The sequence below is a fragment of the Natrix helvetica genome (assembly GCF_964273705.1).
Source record: "Natrix helvetica genome assembly, chromosome: 10".
NCBI classification, from domain to species: domain Eukaryota; kingdom Metazoa; phylum Chordata; class Lepidosauria; order Squamata; family Natricidae; genus Natrix; species Natrix helvetica.
In genome coordinates this window covers 3625223-3645618 of record NC_138561.1, presented here as the reverse complement: position 1 = coordinate 3645618, position 20396 = coordinate 3625223, and positions in this window count along the sequence as shown.

Below are 20396 nucleotides of genomic sequence, written 5' to 3'. Positions count from 1 at the left end.
GATTGTGGAAAACTGATCATTCAAAGTTCATTGGACCTATCCGTTTTGCACAACAGAGGGCTGGGTGCGCATTATTCGTTTAAATGGGCAATTGTTTGTCTGGGCGCATTGACCAAATTCTTGGATCCTAGCCACAAGAAAAGAAGAGCTCATAAGCAGGTCCACAAATCCCAGAGGGCTCAAATGGTGCATTTTAAAGGAAAGCGGGGGGGGGGGGGGGGCTATAAACAGGTAACATGACCCAGCAGGAGGACAAATGGCAGAAATATTTGGCCCCATTCCCCTGATGGAGAAACGTGGATAAGGCACGCAATGCAGAAGGAGGTAGAGGAAAAAGGAGTTTCTTACCGGGACAAACGTGGCCATGTTTCCTTGCAGCAGGACAGATCTGAAGGGAGGAAGGAAGGGTGGGTGAGTTGGTATCTGAAGCCTTGGGAGAATCAGCCGCCCCAATTTATAGGCTCACCCCAGCACTGTGCAGCAGATCCAGAGAAGACCTAACTGCTCTGCGCTGCTGCCTTCCCTCCCTCCCTCCCTCCCTCCCTTCTCACGTTCCAGGTGATTTCTTCCTTCATCAGGTTTCTGCAAGATGGGTCTTTGGCCACCTAGGCTGGCTCAGATTACTCAGGGAGGGGGTGAGAGGGAACATGAATTAATTATGGGCTTCCATAATTAATCAATTGAGAGCAACCTGGCAAGCAAGGGGTCTTTCGGGCCAACACGAGAAGAGAAAGAATAAAGCTGTAAGAGGGGCACATCCCAGCAGCCATTTTCAATTCTAAGCTCTGCTTCCAATTGCAATTAGCTATGGGTCATGCAAAGCATCACTCTGGTTTATTTGCTGGTTGGTTGGTTGGTTGGTTGGTTGCTTGGTTGGTTGGTTGGTTGGTTGGTGTATTGGTTGGTGGGTTGGTTGGTTGGTGGGTTGGTGTGTTGCTTGGTGTGTTGGTTGGTTGGTGTATTGGTTGGTTGGTGGGTTGGTGTGTTGGTTGGTTGGTTGGTGTGTTGGTTGGTTGGTTGGTTGGTGTGTTGGGCTGTTGCTTGTCCTTATTGATAAATACAGGTAGTCCTCGACTTACAAAAGTTCATTTAGTGGCACTTCAAAGGCAGTGAAAAAAGTGACTTATGACCCATTTTCACACTTACAACCTGTGCAGCATCTCCATGGTCATGCGATCAAAATTCATATGCTCGGCAACGGGTTCAAATTTAGGACCTTTGCTATGTCCACGGATCACGTGGTCCCCTTTTGCGACCTTCTGACAAGCAAAGCCAATGGAGAAGCTAGTTTCACTTAACAACCGGGATACTCATTGAACAACTGCAATGCTTCACTTAACGATGGTGACTTGAAAGGTCGTCAAATGGGGCAAAATTCCTTTAACAAACGTTTCACTTAGCAACAGAAATTTTGAGCTCCATTGTGATCGTAAGCCGAGGACCACCTGTGAGCCTTCTCTGGCACCAACTCTCTAGGTGAGTCTTCCGGCCGACATACAGTCCTCGTTGCTAAGCGAGGTGGTTGTTGAGTGGGTTGTCCCTGATTTTATGACCTTTGTTGCCACTATTGTTAAGCGGATCACTGCAGTCATTAAATGAATCACATAGTTGTTAAGTGAATCCAGCTTCCCCAACTGACTATACTTGTTGGAACCAGCTGGGAAAGTCACAAATAGCAATTCCCTCAGGATCAATGGTGGGTTCTGGGTGGTACAGCTGGTATGGCCGTACAGGTGGTAGCTGGGAGCAGTGGCCACTGTACCGGAGCAACCTCCGCTGAGCAGCTGGGTGTTGCAGGGCAGTGGCATGTGCATGCCTCACTATGACGCCCGGCCCTGTGTGCAGCGTACCGGTTGCGACAGGCTCCAGAACCCCCCACTGCTCAGGATGCCACAACCATTGTAAATACATGCCAGTTGCCAAGCACTCAAATGTTGATCACGTGACCAGGAGGATGCTATAAGTTCAGATAGTCACTAAATGAATGGTTGTAAGTCCAGCATTAGCTATATTCTGTCCAGGGGTGGGTTCCTGCCAGTTCTAACCTCTTCTATAGAAGAGGTTCCACAAATCTACAGTGCCGTTTAGAACCGGTTCCAGCTCCCTCCCCCCGCCCATCCGCACATCATCAAGATGAAGAGCGAGAGGAGGAATTCTGGGAGTTGAAGTCCACAAGTCTTAAAGCTGTCAAGTTTGAATACCCCTGGGGTTTTTTTTCCTAAAGGGTTGGGCCATTCCCAAACACGCTACACGCCTGTCAACACACATTTTTGATTTGGTACACACTGACATAGTAGGTCCTTTTCCACCAACAATTGGTGGTATAAAGTATTTTCTAACAATTGTTGATAATCATTCTAGATATGGATTTGTATATCCTATGAAAGAGAAATCTGAGACCTTTCAGATCTTTAAAGACTTCACCAGAATCCAGAGTGACCGTGGTGCAGAATTCATGTCTCAGCGTTTCCAGGACTGGATGCGTAAGAATGGAATTCTTCATCAGACATCCGCTCCTTACACACCGGCTCATAACGGAGTCGCAGAACGAAGACAAGGGGTTCTACAAACCATGATGCGTTCTCTCCTAGAAGATGCCAATCTCAGTAACATATGCTGGAGGGGAGCTATCAAATATGCAAATTACATTGTCAACCGTACTTGGAGCAGTGTAATAAATCAAACTCCTTTCTTCATGATGTATGGCTACAAGCCCGATCTCAAGAACCTCCATATTTTGGGTTCATACGCTATGGTGAACATTCCCTTAGCTCAAAGAAGAAAAGGAAGTCCAGTAGCAAAGAGACTGAGATTTATGGGTATTGATGATAATTCAAAATGGAGCAAATTTATTGACCCTAAACATGTAATTGTGATTTCTCAATCTGCTAATTTTGAGGAAGATATTGACTGGTCCAGGATTCATTCCAATGATCCTGGAGTTTATTTTCCTAGAGATGATGTTGCAGATGCCACGCAGCCTGATGACCAAGATTCACAGGCAGATATTCCTTCTACCAGTTCTTCACAACCTGATGTTCTGTCTTCGCAAGCCGCAGATGCTGATGCTAGTGATGAAAGTGAGGATGAGGACGACGACGAAGAAGAAGAATGGACTGTTGTTCCGAGACATTCCAAGAGGGTCACAAAAAGAATCCCTCCACAACAATATTCGTGGCAACTGACAAAAACACCCTTGCCTTTGATTTGCAATGTTACACTTCCTCCTGATACGTTTACACAGATCAAGCAGCTTCCTGATTCAGAGCAAGAGAAATGGTATGAAGCAATGCAGGATGAAATGGACAGTTTAAAGAAACTTAATGTATTTACACCTGCAAAACCTCCAGCAAACAAAAAAGTCATTGGCACTCGATAGGTCTACAGAATCAAGAAGAAACCGAATGGTGAGTCATTGTACAAAGCTAGACTTGTAGCTCAGGGTTTTGCTCAACGTTATCCTGAGGACTACACAAACACCTACTCACCAACAGTCAGAACTGAGAGTGTAAAAATTGCTTTAACCACTGCAACTATTCTTGGTTTAGAAGTTTTCCAGTTTGATGTGGACACAGCTTATCTACATGCTGACCTAGATGAAAAGATCTACGTGAGAGGACCTCCAGGATTTCGACAGCAAGAAGGGGATACCTGGTTCCTAAACAAAAGTCTTTATGGTCTGAAACAGTCAGGTTTAATGTGGTACTTATGTCTTACTGACAAACTACATTCAATGGGCTTTATTAAGTCCGAAACTGATGAATGCGTGTTCACAAAAAGATCTAACAATGCATATGAGATAATTCTTGTTTATGTTGATGATATTGTTTATATTGGTCCAAATAAGAAAATGAGTGAGATTTTTGCTAAAAGTTTGCAGAGATACTTCACACTGAAATCTTTAGGACACATTAGCACTTATTTAGGTGTTCAAATTGAAAAGACACAGAAGGGGTTTAGTCTTTCACAAGAGGAGAAAATTGACCACATTCTGCATCATTGCAACATGAAAGATGCTAACACAACAAAGATACCCATGCAAACAGATTTTCACAACTTAACACATGAACCAAGTCCTGAGTTCGAGGATCAAACACTCTATCGTTCAGTCATTGGTTCACTATTATATATTAGTAGTTGGACCAGACCTGACATCGCACTTAGTGTTAATCTTTTATCACGACACGTAGGTAAGGCAACACAATTTCATTGGACATGCATTAAGAAGTTATTGAAATACCTGAAATACACTAAACACATGAAGTTATTGCTAGAACCAACACATACTGATTATGCAGAATTATGTCGTTATGCAGATTCTGATTGGGCAAGTGATAAGAAATTATGCAAAAGTACTTCAGGTTACATCCAATATTCCCTCTATTTTTTTTTCAGTGTGAGCGGAAAAGTATAGTGTTTGAGCGGAACATTTTCATGCCTGAGCACCTAAGAGAGCAACAGTTTGAACTGCTGTCATGTCTGCTGGATATTTGCACAACGTTCCAAGCGTCAAGCACCAATTGCGAGCGAGGTTTCAGCCTGATGAATGCCAGGCATGAAAATGTGCCGCTCAAACACTATACTTTTCTGCTCACACTGAAAAAAAGAAGCCTCTCTGCTCAGCTTTTACATTGTTAGACTGGCTAGAGAGAGACATGGCACCAACAGCCTGGGCCCTGGCATTTTTCAATCAACCTGTCCTCTCACATTCCTTTGGAATGCAACCCATCACACCTGAATTAGATTTTGCCAATTATCCTATTAAAAGATCATCCTGTTATTCTAAAATATGACTAAGTCAATATTAAAAACTGTAAATATTTAATGCTGATAAATAATAGCAGTCATTGTTATTTAGTATGACTAAAATCAGTATTGATATATCAATATAATATCAATCAAAGTCGACAATAAACACTAAAATAACAATACAAATATATAATGTGGAGTATAAATGCAATAAATATAATATATAGATGCAATATAAATGTAATAAAATAATTTATCATGAAACTATCCCCCTTGCCAAAACTATTTTGAATAAAGATATGAAATTAATGAAGTATTGCATTTATTTTTCAAAATGAATGTACTATTTTTTCATTATTTCAGTTTTGTACCCCATCTTTTCATCTCCAAGGCATTCAAAGCAGCTAACAGATTTTTTTAAAATTGAAATCTACTTAAAAACTAGTGTTAACATCACCATAAACTAATTCAAAAAGCCTAGCTAAAAAGAGAATTATCCTTTTCTAAAACCAAAAAGGAAAGAAGAACTGCTATAGGGTTGTATTCCATAGTTAATCCAATGCAGACCTTTCAAATGTAATCCAAATTATATATCTAAACAACATTATAAATCATTTAAATATCAGAAGATTAGAGCATTGTTTTTTCTGATCTCTTGGCAGAAAGGTTGTGTACTGGTATTTAATGGAATTTAAAATGATTAAGTCCATGACACAAATCGCACAATAAGAAATCCAGGCCAGAATTTAGCAGGCCCAGGGGGGAAAAAAGTACGTAAGGCCACTTTATAGCTAAATTAGATACCATTAAAAATTAAATAGGATTCAAATCTGTGGCTTATAATTTACCCAGTTGTGCCATGCCATCCGCCCCACTCCTTTGGCCGGCGTTAGCCTGCTGCACCAAGGGGGCACGTAAGAGGGAGGAAAAAAACCAGGAGGAGATACGCACGCAGCAACCTCGGCGTCTAAGCGGGTGAGTCCATAGCATGCGCGTGCCCGCCCGCACATCCGAGACAGGACATAAAAAGGGAAGGAAAGGCAGGGAGGAGACTGTCACTGCGTTATTTTGGTTTGTCTACTTGAGCTTATATTCTGAGTTATACTGTAGAAATGTTTTTCTTATCTGACAATGATTTACTGCGCATGTCTCCTAATAACGTCACACATTCTTCACACATTCTTGTACTTTTTTTCTGATCTTCCGTTTGCCTGCCGGAGGAAGTGGGCAACAATTGTTCTTGCAAAAATGTAGATGGTAAGATTTATTTTATTTTCATATTAAAGTTGTTTTCGTTAGAACATGTTCTCGGGATTTATTTTCTGCTTATTCAGAGATATGCTTCTTGGAAGGGCTGCGATCCGCACCTCGTTAATCGAAGATGGGGGGAAACTTCCCCTCCTTCACAGAGATGACCGGACGCAGCCCCGTTTGGGGTGCTGGCTTGCACGCAAGCGAGTACCCGCCGCAGGATGGGGAAAGGCTTTGTTGACAGGTCCGAAGCGCAGAGAATCAGGAGATGCCACCCACATGCAGCCGCATAATAAACCGCACCAATTCCACTCAAACTTTTTAAAAAATGTTATCAAGACTCCTGTTTACCTGGAGGGGGTTTCTTTCGCGATTCCGCGGCTGTTCTGCAGAGTGCAGAGACTGCAGTCTGTGTCCGGCAAATGACACCGCGCGGCAGTGGGAAACTGCTGCACGGTATTTACTTGCCATGTGTGCGGCCGCACAGCCGCGCACCTTAGAGGGAACATAGGTTATATGATGTTCCTAAATGGCTGTCCTGTTTACTGGCAAGTGAGAAAATAGAATTTTCTTTCTTGTTCATCTACTGAAGCTGAATATGCTTGTATTTCAGATGCATGTAATTCTCTAACATGGTTTGATGCTTAGATCGCAGATATCTGGACACGTCCGAATTCGACCAATCACCGTGATGAAAGATAATGAATCGGTGGTTTATACTTCTGAGTCACATTTCACAGGTTCTAGGCCCAGACACATTGACATTCGTTATCAAAACACAAAGCAATTAGTTAAACAAGGTTTTGTTCAATTGCAATATGTATCTACACATGATCAAATTGCTGACATGCTCAACAAACCACTTCCAGCAGCTCAACACGATTATCTGCGAAAGAAGATGTGCCTTATTGGATGATTTGATGACATCAGCCCAGCTAGCAAAAGAAGGGGTGTCACTGCGTTAATTGGTTTGCTAGCTGCGCTGAAAATTTACTGCGCAGGTCACAGTTCTCATCTGCAAATGATTTAGTACGCCTGCTCCTTCACATTCCTTCTTAACTTTCTCTTCTGATCTTCCGTTCGCTTGCCAAGGAGGCAGGCACATAGCTCTTGCCAAGATGTAATTAATTCAGTTAGCAAGTTTTGTATTTTTATTTTCTTTTATATTAAAAATGTTTTTATTAGATCTTGCTTCGGGTTTATTTTGCTTATTCAAAAGTATACTTCCAGGGAGAAGCCACGATCCATCACCATTAATCACAAGGTTTTAAATTATATACATTGCTAAGTCAAACATTTGTTAAAGTGAGTTTGCCCCATTTTACGATGTTTCCTGCTGTGGTTATTAAGTGAATCATTGCCTTTGTTAAGTTAGTAACCGGGTTGTTAGGTGAATCCGGACTCCCCTTTGACTCTGCTTGTCAGATGGTCACAAAAGGGGATCGATCACATGACCCCGGGACATGGCAACCGTCATAAATATGAGTCAGTTGCCAAGCATCTGAATTTGGATCACGTGACACTGCAGTGGTTGTAAGTGTGAAAAATGGGCGTAAGTCTTTTTTTTCATTGCCTTGTGACTTTGAAAATTCCTCCTTATTTCCAGGTTGAATCTCTCTCCTTGTTCAGTTTCCATCCATTATTCCTTGTCTGGCCTTCGGGGGCTTTGGAGAATAGCTTAACCCCCCCTCCTCTCTGTGGCAGCCCCTCAAATATTGGAAGATGCTATCCTGTCTCCCCTGGTCCTTCCCTTCCCTAGAATAGCCATGCCCAGTTCCTGCAACTGTTCTTCATGTTTTGGTCTCCATGTTTTTCATCATGTTAGATAGATTCAGATTAAGAGAGTTGGAAGGGATCTTATAGGTCATCTAGTCCAACCCAAGCAGACCCTACGCTATTTCTGACAGATGGCAGTCCATCCTCTTCTTGAAAGCCTCCAGTGATGAAACTTCCACAACTTCCGAAGGCAACTTCTGTTCCATGGGTTGATTGTTCTCACTGTCAGGAAATTCCTCCTTATTTCCATATTGAATCTCCCCTTGTTCAGTTTCCATCCATTATTCCTTCAGGTGCTTTGGAAAATAGCTTGACCTCCTTCCCTCTGTGACAGCCCCTCAAATATTGGAAGACTGCTATCCTGTCTCCCCTGGTCCTTCTCTTTCCTAGACTAGCCAGACCCAGTTCCTGCAACCGTTCATCGTATGTTTTAGCCTCCATTCCCCTAATCATCCTGATTGCTCTTCTCTGCACTCTTTCTAGAGTCTCAACCTCTTTTTTATAGTGTGGTGACCAAAACTGGACGCCGTACTCCAGGTGTGGTCTTACTAAGGCTTGGTAGAGTGGTATTAGTACCTCCCTTGATCTTGATTGTATCCCTCTGTTAATGCAGTTTAGGATTGCATTGGCTTTTTTGGCTGCCACTGCACACTGCTGGCTCCTATTTAGCTGGTTGTCCACTAAGCCTCCAAGATCTCTCTCACAGTTACTGCTATTAAGCCTAGTTTCACCCATTCTATATGTGTCCTTTTGGCTTTTCTTGTCTAAGTTTTAAGACTTTACTTTTCTCTACACTGAATTTCACTTTGTTAGATAGGACCCAGCATTCAAGTCTGTCAAGATAGTTGATGCTCTGTGTTTTATACAGCTGCCTCTTGGGCCATCCTCAGCTGCCCTCCTTTTCTGGATCTGCTGTTCAAAAGGCTCCTGGAAAGCCGCTGCAGGAGGTTCAGCTCAGGTGCTTGGAGGAGAATCTCTTCCCAGAACAAATCTAGCCGCAGACAGGCGGTGTGTCAACAATCCGACTTGGGACCGAAAAAGATCCTCTCGGCCCATGGCTTATTCATGCCTTGACAAAGACTCCGGTGACAGAAACGCTCTGTTAACAAGACGTCAGGCTATAGTGGGGGATAATGGGCTATCGGGTTCTTCTCCTGCAGTCGTGCGACACAGGAAGGTGGTCTGTCCTTCTGGTGAAAATAGCCACCCCTCTTTTGAATGTGGGGCTGCCCGTCCCCGAAGTAATTCACGAGCACAGCGGTGACTTTCACTTACGACCACAATTGAGTCCCACGTTTCTGTGGCTAAGCGAGACAGTTTTTATGTGAGCTTTGCCCCATTTTACGACCTTGCTTGCCAAGGTTGTTAAACGAATCACGGTAGCTGTTAAGTTAGTAACATGGTTGTTAAGTGAATCTGGCTTCCTTACATATCTTCTTCAGGATATCCTGTTTTCCTTCTTACCTTCTGGGAGGGGGCTTCGGGGTATCCAAAGGAGAACATCCAGATTTGGTCACAGTTTTGCTCAACCTTGTGAACTCTCAAGTTTCCTCTTTCCGCTACATAGTCAAGATGGACAGTAATTAATATTTGTGTGTATTTATATGCTAGGGTGTAGGTGTGTATGTATGTAGCATGTTTATATGGGTGTTAACACATATGTACACTTTGGAGAGGAGGCAAAAGAATTTCATTTTTAATGTGTGCCAGTGTGCCCACAGAAAAAAAAATGACAATATCTCTCTCTCTCTCTCTCTCTCTCTCTCTCTCTCTCTCTCTCTCTCTCTCTCTCTCTCTCATCTTTCATCTTTATCCATCCATCCATCCATCCATCCATCCATCCATCCATCCATCCATCTATCCAGGATCTATCTGTCTGTCTGTCTGTCTGTCTGCCTGCCTGCCTGCCTGCCTGCCTGCCTGCCTGCCTGCCTGCCTGCCTGCCTGCCTGCCTGCCTGCCTGCCTGCCTGCCTGCCTGCCTGCCTGCCTGCCTGCCTATCTATCTATCTATCTATCTATCTATCTATCTATCTATCTATCTATCTATCTATCTATCATCTTCATCATCATCATCTATCATCTATCTATCCATCCATGAGCGATCTAGCTATCTATCCATCTATCCATCCATCCATCCATCCATCCATCCATCCATCCATCCATCCATCTATCCATCCATCCATCCATCCATCCATCCATCTTCTTATGTACAATATCTATCATCTCTCTCTCTTCTCCTACAATATCGATCTTTCTATCTATCTATCTATCTATCTATCTATCTATCTATCTATCTATCTATCATCTATCTATCTATCTATCTATCTATCTATCTATCTATCTATCTATCTATCTATCTATCTATCTATCATCTATATCATCATCATCTATCATCTACCTTCTATCATGCCATCCATCATCATAATCATTCTCTCTCTCTCTCTTACAGACTTTGCTTCGCAAAAGGTGATCACATGACCCCGGGACACTGCAATCATCCTAAAGGTGAGCCAATTTCCAAACATACGAATTTTGATTATGTGGCCCTGGGGATGTTGCAACGGTGTTAAGGGTGAGAAATGGCCATAAGTCCCTTTTTTTCAGCGGTAACTTTGAACAGTTGCTAAATCCGAGTCCCTACGGGGAGAGGGGGCGGTCTATAAATTAAATAAACTATAAACTATAACTATAAACTATAAATGAAGGGTTATAAGTTGAGGACGATCAGTACCTAACATTCTATATTTCAGATTGTCTCAGTGTCCTGTTGTGATTTTATCAGGTTTTGCCTGTTTCCCAGGCAGCTTCCTACAAGCAAAGCCAATGGGGAAGCTGGCCAGAAGTTGAATGTCACAATCACTTACTTAATGACCCATGAGAATTTTCCTAACGAGGGCAACCAGGACTGCCGGAATTACTGAGTGGTTATGATCACGAGATGTTACACTTCCTAACTTCATTGCTCAGGGATGGAAATTCTGGCCCCGGGTTACTGCATAAAACCCTGAGGACGATCTGCAACCGTGAGGATCTCCCTCCCTCCCCCCCCCTCCGCTGCTGAAGCAAAATGTCAGAGCTCTCTCTTTCCAGACTTGGACTGGAGCAGGGTGTCTATGCAGTGGTGGCTTCTGGCAGAGACGACTTCCGGTTCGCTTAGGGGCCCGCTCGGGGGCATGCGCAGTACAACTAAAATTGCTCTGTGCATGCGCAAAAGAAGAAAAAACAAGATGGTGCCACCCAGAGAACTGGTTTGGGGGCATGGCAGGCCTGGGTCACTGCCAGTACCAGCAACTCAGGCTGCTAAGCTACTACCGGTTCAGCCAAAGCGGCGCGAAGCGGTAGGAACCCACGACTGTGTCTGTGCCCAGGAATTTCTTCCGCTGAAAGTCTTGGGGGCAAATTCTAATCAAAGCTGTACATTCCCAACCATCTTATGGAACATTGTAGACTGACAAATAATCTACAAGATACCACTGGAGCCTGGCTCCTTCTTTGAGGGCTCCTTGGTGAAGTTTGAAACACACTAATTTAATCACTGAATCTCTCTCTCTCTCTCTCTCACACACACACACACTGCCAAAGGAGTTTCCTTGTGATTCTCCTTACAAGGGAAAAGAAATATCAGATGAAATTTATGTTGGCAGATTATTACGCAAGCATGAAGCCTCCCTAAAGGGACAAGGAAGGAATTAACGAACTTGAAATGAGCACATGGTGATATGCTAAATGCAGCAGAAAAGGATAGTTTTTCTTCAATACCAAGAGGAGATTACTGTTCGGTCAACTCCCCTCTTCATCCTCAGTCTCCTTCCGGCAGAAACTTAAGACCCACCTGTTCCACTTAGCTGGCCTAGCTGATTTATAGTCCCACTTTCAACCTCCTGGCAAACATCTTATTTTGGGGGATTTTTAAGGGTAATTTTAACTTTTATTCGTATTTTAATCCATTACTGTACAGTGTATATCCTACCTCCTCCGTCTATCTATGTATATCTATATTTTTGTATCCACATTGTTTTAATATGACTGTACACCGCCCCGAGTCCTGTCAAGGAAAGGGCGCGGTCTATAAATTAAAGTATTATTATTATTATTATTAGTCTATTACTCAGCTGACTGAAGAGGTGTGTCAGGGTCCCAAATAGCATCCAAAAGTAAATCAGAGTCCGAGGCAAAGGATTCCTCAAAGTCCCGATTTATGAAGAGAGCCATGTTGGCACATCTGGGAAAACCTGAATCCGAAAGCTTCCCGGTTTTTCCCACCCAGTTGAAAGTTCAAGATCTTGCCCCCACACCCACAAGCCCATCCCATGGTCCAATTGGCAGGTCCACCCATCCAGTTCTGGTCAAATGCAGAGGTGCAGAGACCAAGGGTGACCTTGGCTTTCTAGAAAGAATCTTGTTATGGCTACATATCGTCTAACTCTGTACAATCCATCCTCCCATTTTCCCACAATAGAAAAGGCATAGCCGAACAATAGAAAGTGTGGCAGGCCAAAGATTCAAGAGAAAGATGGCTGCAGGCCTGACAAGGTGCTAAGAATGCAACCTGCGGCTGTATTCTCCACAAATATATTAACAGATTAACAGAGTTGGAAGGGACCTTACAGGTCATCTAGTCCAAACCTCCGCTCAAGCAGGAGACCCTACACCCATGATGGCGAACCTATGGCACACGTGCCACAAGTGGCATGCAGCGCCCTCTCTGTGGGCATGCGAACTGTCATCCTACTTCAGCTCCACCATGCATAAGCGCACATCTCCAACTGGGCAGCTGGTCATTGGGTCTCTTGTGCGTATATGTGGGGGGCCGGGGGCATGCGTGGGGATCCAGGCATGCATGGGGGCAGGGGCATGCGGGGGGTGTGTGCACATGCACGGGGGCAGGGTTCATGCCCAGGGGATGCATGACGCATTGCATTTTGGGGGTTCAGGCGTGCTTTGGGCACTCCCTCACTGCCCTTCATCATTTCTGACATGCCAGTCTAATGTCTTCTTGAAGGCTTCCAGTGGTGGAGTGTTAAGGAAGAGGAAGAAGGGATATAGTATAATATAGTATAGTATAGTCTTTATTGTCATTGTACAAAATAAATACAACGAAATTGGTTTTAGCCTCACTGGTGCAAAATTGTAGCAGAAGAGAAAAAAGAAGAGAAAAAGAAAAAACTAATCCTACGTTTCCGCGTGTGCGTGGAGTGATTGTAGTTGTGTTTAAGAGTTTGACAGCCCAAGGATAGAAACTATTTTTAAACCTATTTGTTCGGCTGGCGATGCTTCGATGTCTTCTGCCTGATGGTAGAAGTGCGAAGAGACACTGACCAGCGTGGGAAGCATCTCTGAGTATCTTCCTTACTCTGCTAAAGCAGCGAGATCTGGCGATGTCTTGGATAAGTGAGAAGACACAAGGAGACACTTGCCCTAAGTCTTTCTTTTCACTAGACTCAACATATCCAATTCCTACAACCGTTCGTCATACGTTTTAGCCTCCAGCCCCCTAATCTTTTTTATTGCTCTTCTCTGCCTGCTTTCCATCACCTTTTTTAAATATTGTGGCAACCAGAACTGGATGCAGCCAAGATTGGAGAATCCTGTTCTGGAGGTTTGAGTACAGCCCATTTATTTTAATTCCATCCTGCTCTGTACAATACAACCTCTTGATTCCAAGGCAATCCTTGTCATTTATTTGCTGAGTAATCTCCCAATTTCCCCAAGAGCGCCAAGGCAGCGTATGCTAGAGTCCTGGCACAGTGCTCTCACATGAGTCTTCATTTCCTGTTGCCAAAGCAGGTTTGAAGGCCAGGTGTCAGCGGCAATCCTTTGAAATTCAAACATAAGAGACACATCCCTGTACAGTTGGTACAATTTTCAGGGGTGTTACAGCATCCGATGCAAATAGGTCATTTGCATCCTGACACCCCAAGGCATGGTGCAATGCTCAGGTTCCCATGATAAATCATTCTAATCTATCCTCCCTCCCAATCCCTCCCACTCTGTCAGCCCTTCAAGGTAGACCAGATCAGGATCAATAATCTTTAGGTTATTAATTGTTCTACACTTCCAAACTGCAGAAGACAAAAATCCTCTGAGGCTTTGGTGCTTTAACCTCCTCTGCCTCCTTGTTCAATAAAATTCCCCGAAAGCCAGTTAGCCACTAATTCCGCTCCAGGACCCTTTTTAAGGTTAGGATCAATTTTTTTCTTTTTTTCTGTGAGTTGATCAATCATGCACCGGGTTTCAACACTCCGCTCCAGCATGCTAACTTAGTCCAGATGTCCCAGCTTTGTAGCGGTCATTCAGTTATGGCCGCTGGCCCCACAGCCAGTTTGAAGGGCTTTTCTTTGACCTCCCGAGGAACTGCTGGTTCCTTTAGATCAGTGTTTCTCAACCTTGGCAACTTTAAGTCCTGTGGACTTCAACTCCCAGAATTCCTCAGCCAGCTGCTGGCTGGGGGATTCTGGGAGTTGAAGTGCACAGGACTTAAAAGTCGCCAAGGTTGAGAAACACTGCTTTAGATTATCCAAGATGTCCATTGTTCTTCCTCGTTCATCTTTCAGGACGGTTCTAGTCCGAAGATCTCCCGACGGTGATTTGTCTGGCTGGATTTCCGTGAGGCTCTTTTTCCCAGCTGATCTCACAGTGACGCTTCCGGCTTCCCCCGGCCCATGCTTCTTGTCTTGCCTTCCCATGCTTTGGCAAATAGGTTGAGCCCCCCTTTGTGGCAGCCCCTCAGATATTGGAACACTGCTTTCACGTCACCCCTAGTCCTTCTTTTCGCTAGACGAGAGAGACCTAATTCCTGTAACCGTTCTTCGTACGTTTTAATCTCCAGGCCCTAAATCGTCTTAGTTCCTCTTCTCTGCATTCTTTCCAAAGTCTGAACCTCTTTTTTATATTGTGTTGACCGAAACTGAATGCAATGTTCCAACTATGGTCTTACCAAAGTACTATAAAGCTAACACTTCACGTGATCTCTTTTAAAAAGTTTTTTATTTTATTTTTTTTCCCTCTTACATACCATTGTAAGTATACATTCACGTAGTTATTCTTCTTCTTTACATTTGTCATTTTTATACATTTGTCAATCCATTAAAAAGGTTATATTGTACAGTTTGGGTTGCTTTATTTACCATTCCATCTGCCTGTTTTAACACCATCTTATTTTCCCTTTCTTTTCTCCCTTTCTTCTTCCCCTCTTCCCCCCACTCCTCCTCTCTTCTCCTCCTTCTTACCTTCTCTCCTACTCTTAAGTCTCCTCCCTTTCTTTCCTCTGCTTTGCCTTTTCTTCCTTTCCTTCCTCATTTCTTCTTCCCCACTCTTTCCCCCACTCCTCCTCTCTTCCCCTCCTTCTCTCCTACTCTTAAGTCTCCTCCCTTCCTTCCTCTGCTTTATCCTTTCTTCCTTTCCCTCTTTTCTTCTTCCCCTCTTTCCCCCACTCCTCCTCTCTTCCCCTCCTTCTCTCCTACTCTTAAGTCTCCTCCCTTCCTTCCTCTGCTTTATCCTTTCTTCCTTTCCCTCTTTTCTTCTTCCCCTCTTTCCCCCACTCCTCCTCTCTTCTCCTCCTTCTTACCTTCTCTCCTACTCTTAAGTCTCCTCCCTCCCTTCCTCTGCTTTGCCCTTTCTTCCTTTCTTCCTTTCCCTCTTTCCTTCTTCCCCTCTCTTTCCCCCACTCCTCCTCTCTTCTCCTCCTTCTTACCTTCTCTCCTACTCTTAAGTCTCCTCCCTTTCTTTCCTCTGCTTTGCCTTTTCTTCCTTTCCTTCCTCATTTCTTCTTCCCCACTCTTTCCCCCACTCCTCCTCTCTTCCCCTCCTTCTCTCCTACTCTTAAGTCTCCTCCCTTCCTTCCTCTGCTTTATCCTTTCTTCCTTTCCCTCTTTTCTTCTTCCCCTCTTTCCCCCACTCCTCCTCTCTTCCCCTCCTTCTCTCCTACTCTTAAGTCTCCTCCCTTCCTTCCTCTGCTTTATCCTTTCTTCCTTTCCCTCTTTTCTTCTTCCCCTCTTTCCCCCACTCCTCCTCTCTTCTCCTCCTTCTTACCTTCTCTCCTACTCTTAAGTCTCCTCCCTCCCTTCCTCTGCTTTGCCCTTTCTTCCTTTCTTCCTTTCCCTCTTTCCTTCTTCCCCTCTCTTTCCCCCACTCCTCCTCTCTTCTCCTCCTTCTTACCTTCTCTCCTACTCTTAAGTTTTCCCTCCTTTTCCTCCCTCCTTTCCTTACGTTGCCCTCACTTATTTTCTTTCTCTGATGGGTTATCAGGGTGGCACAACTTAAAAGATTTGCACTATTAATTATTTAACCCCCAGAAACATGCCATTAGCATGCCATCAAACAAAAATTATGGGATAATCCAACTCGGGAATTATCCTGAGCTAAAGTCAAAGCATTGTTTTCATCTGTAACTTTTGGAATTAACTATAATAGCATAGATACTTTTTTTTCAACTTTCTAAGTATTTGTTTAGCTTACATTTAAGTAAATAGCCTTATCAAAAGCCGGATAAATAAGTTGACATCAAATTATTCTACAGGAAATCCTCAACTTACAATCACAACTGGGACTAGAATTTCTGTTTCTAAGCAAGGCAGTTATTAAGGGAGTCACAACCGATTTTACATTCTGCCCCCACAGCTGTTAAGCAAATTACTGCAATTCTGTGGCAGCCCCTCAAATATTGGAAGACTGCTGTCATGTCTCCCCTGGTCCTTCTCTTCACTAGACTAGCCATGCCCAGTTCCTGCAACCGTTCATTGTATGTTTTAGCCTCCAGTCCCCTCATCATCCTGGTTGCTCTTCTCTGCACTCTTTCTAAAGTCTCCACATCTTTTTTATAGTGTGGAGACAAAACTGGATGCAGTACTCTAGGTGTGGCCTTACTAAGGTACTTATAGAGTGGTACTAGTAGCTCCCTTGATCTTGATTGTATCCCTGTGTTAATGCAATTTAGGATTGCATTGGATTTTTTGGCTGCTGCCACACACTATTGGTTCATAAAAGATGGTCTTTTGTATGTGTGTGAAAGTGCTCAGAGTCATGTTTAATTTGGTGAACTTGCTGTTCTGATGGGGAAATGTTTTATTTGACTTTTATTGAAAGTACAAATCTCCTTTGATGTGTCTTTGGCTGCCACTTCTATATGCTCAGGAAGTTTGCATTCTGTTGACTATTACTTGCTTGGCTTACTCGTTTTCATCCTGACTGTCAGTTATCAGCAGAAGAAATAGTCTAGGAACCATTCCAACATTATATTGACTCTGCTTGATGATCATATGGTATTAATAATTAAATAAAAAGTCAGAGATGGTACAGGATTAAATTCAATTTTGATTTAAAGTCTTACCATAGCGAATTTTTGTAAGTATTCGGCAATAATAATAATAATAATAATAATAATAATAATAATAATAATAATAATAATAATAATAATAATAAATAAGGCGATGAAACAATGGAGAACTGAGTTGGCAGTAGGGAATGAGAACTATGGAATGGTAAATATCAAGCGAGGAATTTTCCAGGGTGATTCACTTTCACCTCTTCTCTTCATCATCTCGATGATCCCACTATCAGTAATCTTAAAAAAAATGAAATTAGGCTACCAAACAGCCAAAGAAGCTGAAAAAATTTCACATTTATTATATATGGATGATTTGAAACTCTATGGAAAGTCAGAAATAGAAATCCAATCACTGACAAACACAGTCCGAGTATTCAGCACCGATATTTCAATGCAGTTTGGCATGGAAAAATGCGCCACTGTATCCATAAAAAGGGGCAAAATCACTACATGTGAGGGAATTGAAATGCCCAATGGCCAACGAATTAAATGCAACGAAAATGAAGCCTACAAATACTTAGGCATTTTGCAGTTGGATAACATCAAACATGGAGAAGTAAAAACTATTGTCAGGAGAGAGTACACCAACAGAGTTAGGAAAATTTTGAAATCTAAATTAAATGGTGGAAATACAATCAAGGCCATAAATACCTGGGCAATACCAGTTATAAGATACACAGCTGGTATAGTTAACTGGACACAAGCTGATTTGGACATTTTGGACCGAAAAACAAGGAAACTAATGACAATGCACTACAGTTTACATCCACGCGGTGACACTGATAGACTATACCTGCCCTGAAAATCAGGTGGCAGAGGATTATTACAAGTGAAGCAAATAGTTGAAGAAGAAAAACATGCACTGGCTGATTATTTAAAAGAAAGTCAAGAACATCTATTAATCGAAGTAAAGAACAAAAATCTACTGAAGGCCCAACAGACGAAACAAGAATACAGAAAAGATGTGATAAAATCAAGAATGGAGAGTTGGCAGAACAAAGCATTACATGGTCAATTTCTGGAAAAAATAAAAGATAAAGTGGACAGTGAAAAAACTTGGTTATGGTTAACAGCAGGTACATTAAAGAAAGAAACAGAGTCACTAATCCTGGCTGCGCAAGAACAAGCTATCCGAACAAATGCCATTAAGGCCAAAATCGAAAAATCCTCTGATGATGCCAAATGCAGACTCTGCAAAGAAGTTGATGAAACTGTTGACCACATACTCAGCTGCTGTAAATAAATCGTGCAGACTGATTATAAATTGCGGCACAATTCAGTAGCACAAATGATCCACTGGAATTTGTGCAAAAATTATAATATTAAAACAACAACAAACTGGTGGGAACATAAGCCTGAAAAAGTCACCGAAAATCAGATGGTCAAGATCCTGTGGGATTTTCGTATACAAACAGACAAAATACTAGCGCATAACACACCAGACATCACACTGGTTGAGAAAAAGAAGGTTATAATCATAGACATCGCAATACCAGGTGATAGCAGGGTCAACGAGAAGGAACATGAAAAAGTCGCGAAATACCAGGACCTAAAAATCGAAACCCAACGATTATGGCACAAACCAGCAGTGGTAATTCCAGTGGTAATCGGCACACTGGGTGCTATTCCAAAAGCACTGGAATTACATTTAAAACAGTTAAAACTTGACAAAATCACCATCAGTCAAATGCAAAAAGCTGCACTGCTTGGATCTGCACGTATATTACGAAAATACATTACGACGTCCTAGGCCCCTGGGTGGGACCCGACTAGTAATCAATGCCAAATCCGGCGAATCAACTGGCCGGATAATAATAATAATAATAATAATAATAATAATAATAATAATAATAATAATAATAATAATAATAATAATAATAATATAATAATAATAAAAATAATAATAATAATAATAATAATAATAATACTTTAATTTATAGACTGCACCCTCTCCTATTTTAAAATCCAAACCAGGAAGGCAGATTTCTGAGCATGTACAAATTTTACTTGCTGATGAAAATCCTATAATTACAGTAGCAACAGCAAGATTTTTAATGACTGCTATAAAAATAAGGCTTTTAGTAAAAAATATATATATCAGGAGGTTGCAGTTTTGCGTAATGTTTAATACTTAAATGATTTATATTAAGTATTAGTAAGTAAAAATAGTAAGTAATATTTAATGTAATATTTATTAGATATTTTGTTGTTTTATGTTACATTTTATACTTACTTTGGGACCTTTTGGCCAAAAATAAAATGGATAAATTGATAAGTCAATTAATAATGAGGTAAAGAAGGTTTTTTAAAATTTATCTTGGAACAAGAATTCTGGCAGCAAAATAGAGGTAATCTTTGACTGACAATAGTTTCTTTGGTGACTGTCCAAAGTTGCAACAGCACTAAAAAAAAAGTGACTTATGACCATTATTCACACTTATGACTGTTCAGACCCTTGGCAACTAACTCATATTTATGACCGCTGCAGTGTCCCAGGGTCATGTGATCCCCTTTTGCAACCTTCGGACAAACAAAGTCAAAGGGGAAACCTGCTTCACTTAACAACCGTGTTACTTAACAACGGCAGTGATTCACTTAACAACTGTGGCAGGAAAGGTCATAAAATGGGGCAAACCTCATTTAACAAATGACTCACTTAGCAACAGCAATTTTGGCAATTTGTAAGTTGAGGACTACCTGTAGAGAGAGGTGAATTTTATACACTTGATTTCAGGACTTTCAATATATTGTATTACTCCAAAAGGAGAACAGTCCTGAACTTAAGATAATTTCCCCCCACCTCCTCCAAAAAGTGAAGATTTGGCAGGGAGTAAAAATCCTGGGAAATGCCCAGCTGTGTATCTTGTCTCCTCTTGAGCAGGGGGCTAGACTAGAAGACCTCCAAGGCCCCTTCCAACTGTTATTCTGTTGGACTGTGAATTCCAGATGAAGCCAATCTCAGAAGCACTTCCTTAATAGAAATATGTATGTGAAAAGCACACCCACATTTTTAAATTGTTGGGCAATAAACCTCCATTGGCCCAAAAACCCCCCAAAAAACTTTGCATTGTAAAGCCATCATTTTACACAGAACTGGCCAAAATGAGGCAGCACATATGGTTGATCAAGGTTTCTTGCTTGACAGTGTTTATAAACCAAGTCTTGACTGCCCTCCAGAGTTAGTTTGGAAAAATGAAGGACTCTGACACCCTCTGTGTTGGTGAATATGCTTTCTTAAAAGGTGTCAACTTTTGTGATATTTTTTTTGTCACATTAACATGGCTCTCGTTCTAA